General features: G+C 44.3%; 1 pseudogene; it reads left to right on the forward strand.

Annotated features, from left to right (window-relative positions):
• Positions 1-385: 385 nt before the first annotated feature.
• Positions 386-1999, forward strand: LOC130863299 (nuclear distribution protein nudE homolog 1-like; annotated as a pseudogene).
• The last annotated feature ends 2343 nt before the right edge of the window (positions 2000-4342 follow it).

A 4342-nucleotide genomic window follows, 5' to 3' on the forward strand; every position in this document is an offset into this window, starting at 1 on the left:
AGGAGTCATTTCATTGACCTTTATTTGCTTGTTATGTTTGGTTCTATCCTGGGTCCCTGGACTGTCCTGCCTCTGGCATCCAGGCAGTGTGTCAGGAGTGGACTCCCTCTCCTGGAATGGGCCTCAAGGTGGACCAGTCATTTGTTGGCCACCCTCACATGTTTTGTGCTACCATTGCCCCAGAAAGTCTTATGGGAAGGACAGATTGTAGGCCAAAGGTTTTGTGGCTGGGTTGGTGTCCCAGTCCCATTGCTAGGAGTCTTGCATGGATATAGAAGGCAGCCAGTTCAAGCTCTGAATCCCCCATTACTAGGAGACTTCACTGGAGTCACCCTTATAGATTCCAGGGAGTTTCCACTACACTAGGCTTCTGCATTGTCCCCAGATGACCCCGATTTCAACTGCTGGCCTACGCATATGCCTGTGCTTGGCCTGGGATTGTGGCCCCTGGGTGGGACATCAAGACACAGAGAGAGTAAGCTCTTGCCCATTTACCACCGAAGACTGAGGACTGGATCAGGGAGGAAGAAACAAACTATTTGAGAGACCTAGCCAGGATCTACAGGCTCTGAGAGTTCCAGGAATGTTGACAGAGGTTTCTGTCCCTCCCAGTCCCGCAGCTGTTCAGTCCCAAAGAAACACACAGAGATCTACATTAATTATAAACTGGTTGGCCTATTAGCTCAGGCTTCTTAATAACTCTTGCATTTTAAATTAGCCCATAATTCTTGTCTGTGTTAGCTGTATGACTTGGTATCTTTACCAGTGAGGCGTTCTGTCTTGCTTCCTCTGTGTCTGGGTGACGACTATAGACTGAGCCTTTCCACTTCCCAAAATTCTCCCGTTCTGGTTGCCCCGCCTATACTTCCTGCCTGGCTACTGGCCAATCAGCATTTTATTAAAACAATGTAACTGACAAATCATTACAAAGAACAAGCCCATTGTCCCACAGCACAGGAAGGAAGCTGGGAATAAGAAGCTGAATTGGAGACTCCCAGAATAACTGCCTTCGAATGGAGATGGAGACTGTGGAAGAGACATTTGAAATGTAACATTTAGTAAGCAACTGGCAGATCTCAGTCTTGGAGGATGACATGGCTCTGACAAAAAGCCATTAAAGATCAACCGCAAAACCATCCGGGAATTGAAACAAGCCAATGACAACCTGTGGAGAGCCAAATGACTATAGTCATGTCCCTGAAGTCTTTAAGCAACACTGAACCAAGCCATCAAAAGAAATGCCTTCCTGGAGAGCAAGGTGGAGGAGATCAATCTTCTAGAATCAGTTCAGAGGATGAAGGATAAAGCCAGAGATCTGTGGCAGGAATTGGTTGTGCAGCAGAAACAAGACAAGCCCCAGACACCTGTGCCAGGCTCAGGGGAAACCGAAAGGGCAGTCATAGCTATGCTGGTCACAGGCTCTGTGCCATCCTCTCCCATAGTTCACTGAGAATCCAGCCATGTCTTGAACACACTGGGAACACTCAGATGTGATCTGGACAGCCTCAATAGTGGGACCCTACTCACGCCTGAACCCCAGATATCAGCCCTAAACATTGTTGGAGTCCTGCTTTGGAAAGTCAGGGGCCCAGAGTCCAAACTACATTTATGCAGAAACAAGAGTACCAGCCTGAGGGTGAGGGACCAAAAGCTGAGATGGTGCTGACAGACAGCCAAGCAGCCCCAGTGTGAGAGATAAAGGAGAGAAAACTGACTCTCTGTGAGACTTGATCCCGCAGTTGACATTCACTTTTAGAACCCTGGGGGCCCTGTGCTAGCCACTGGGATATGGCTGTCTCGTTTGGTAAATATGGTTTCTTCTGTCTGAAGGCCAGGGAAACACTTGGAGTTTGGGAAGCCAGCCTCACAGCTCTCATCAGCATCCACCCAGGGTGTGGTCAAGCTATTGCTTCAGGCACAATGGGAGCTGCACCCTCACTGTCTTGCCTCTATATTCATCTTTTTTGTTGTTATATTTTCAAGTTGGTTTGAGAAATAAGAGCCAGCATCACCAGCATTCACTTTGTATTATGCAACCCAAGCTGACTAAGCCTAATGGCTGTGGACTCAGCATCATCCCTATAAAGTAACCCAGTTCCCGGCAGTACCTGTCATAGAAATGAACTGGTCCCCTGAGGCAGGTCTAAGATATGCATGATGGAGCCACCCTGTCATTGGATACCTAGAGTTTTGATGGCCTCCAGACATGTCTTGAATATCCATAATCTTCTTCAGGGGAAAGTAGAGTCCAGCTCAGGAGCTCTCCTCTTCAGTTTTCCAGCTAGAGCTGTCTTCTGGAACATTCTCCCAGTGTTTTCACAGCTTGATTCAATTGTGTCTAGGACTGGGAGATTACAGAGGCATAGGGCTGTTTTAAACTATGGTCATGTACATTTGACATGATTTTTGTTTTGTTTTGTTTTTTGAGACAGGGTTTCTCTGTGTAGCCGTCTGGCCTGGAACTTGCTTTGTAGAACAGGCTGGTCTTGAACTCAGAGATCCTCCTGCCTCTGCCTATAGAATGATGGAATTAAAGGCATGCACCACCAATGTCCAGCCCTTTGACACTTTGAATCTGCCTCTTATAAAGGTTTTCAGAGGCATTTCTGACTCTTAGGTAAGTGAGAGATTGTGCGCTATAGATAAACCCTGCTTCAGTCTTTACTGAATCCTCTGCCCTGATGTTGGGATGACATTTGCAGCTGGGTCCTGAATGACTCAGGGTTGGAATGGCCTTCATTATGCCACCCCTAAGAACAGGACTTCATCCAGCCAGACACATGGAATAACCAGGCTGACTAAAGCATGAGATTGAGATGTCTGGAGGACGCTCCCTTCAGATATGGAGAAACTGGCACCGGATTGGCGATGCCAGACTCTCTGGTTTCTGTTTGGGGTAAAGTGCTTCCTCACACTTTGGTTCACATGGAGAAGCACACATTAATTTCCAGTCTTGACACCCTTTACTTTGCTACTAATTTATTTTCTAGTAGATAGCATAAACCTGGCCTGCAGTTGGACACAGAACTTCCCAAGTGCTGATGACGTTCACAAGTTGATTTTCAGCTGTGTGACTATTTGTTCCCTTGAGACATATAACCTGGGAAAGCACAGACTTTATTTTTTATAAAAATTATAAAATCAAGAGAAATGCTTGCTCTGCTAGTGTATGTGTGTCCTTCCGCGTCTGTGCATGTCACTGTGAAGTTTGGTTTTTGTTTAGTCAAGTAATAAAATAATGGGGGTGGGGCAGGGAAGACGGTGATTTCTCTGAAGGAAGTAAAAAATAAACATAATAGAGAAAGACTGTGCTATCTTTAAGGACTATATCACTGCAAACTGGAGCAGAAATCTCTGTTACAAAATATCAAAAATGATAAGGTCTGAATTTTCTGTGGTTTTTTACACTTGTGTGGAAGGCAGAACCAAAAGTAGTGAATTCGAGTTTAGTGAAGGAAAATTCCATGAAGTGATAATTGTGTAGCTTGGCTTTCTTCTTGCCACTTACAGTAAAGATGTAAGATGAGAGGGATAATTTCAGACAGTAACTTCAAGCAAGCAGAAGCCAGCATTGGATGTCTTGAGAGGTCTCAGCCTATCCAGATATCAAACAATCCTACCATTAACACTTTGCCATTGAAAACTCATGCTTTGAAGAAATATCTGAGTTTGGCTAAACATTCTTTTGGTGAGGTATTTGGCTGAATGTGTATAAACCATGACTCGACTCAACCATCTCAGCAAATCTAAAGAAAAAAGTCAAAGAAAGATCATGAAAAATTCTGTCATCAAACGGTCCAGATCCCTCACAACATATACAATAAATCCACAATATTTTTAAAATTGCTGTCCAAACAAAAACACTTGTTAAGCTTGATCTAAAGGGGGCAGATAAGAAAAGGGGCCTAGAATTCTTCCAAACTTCAAACCTATAACAAATGGACTAAATGAAATGAATCTGACATGCCAACAAATGTCAAATGTCATGAAAATGAAAGTTTGATGTTCAGAGACTAGAACTGCAGTTCAGTGGCTTGCAGAGCTGCTGTAGAGACAGAGGACTGATTCTTAAATCACCAACATTAGACAGGACTCTCCCTGCTGGATTTCACACTTGTCTTAGCTGGATATGGCCATATTCCTTCCATTAGTGTCCTTTGGGGACATGAATGTCTTCTGACCCTGTTCCACTAGTCCATCTCAGAAGCACATAAATTGTGTTCTGCTTCACAGTTCCATCCATAACTAGGAATTTGGCTTCAGAATCCAGAATCTTACCGATACATGAATAGAATCATTTCCCATCATAAGATTAGAACTCCTTGAACTGACAATACACAGA

Source organism: Chionomys nivalis, chromosome 1 (genome assembly GCF_950005125.1).
Source record: "Chionomys nivalis chromosome 1, mChiNiv1.1, whole genome shotgun sequence".
Taxonomy (NCBI): domain Eukaryota; kingdom Metazoa; phylum Chordata; class Mammalia; order Rodentia; family Cricetidae; genus Chionomys; species Chionomys nivalis.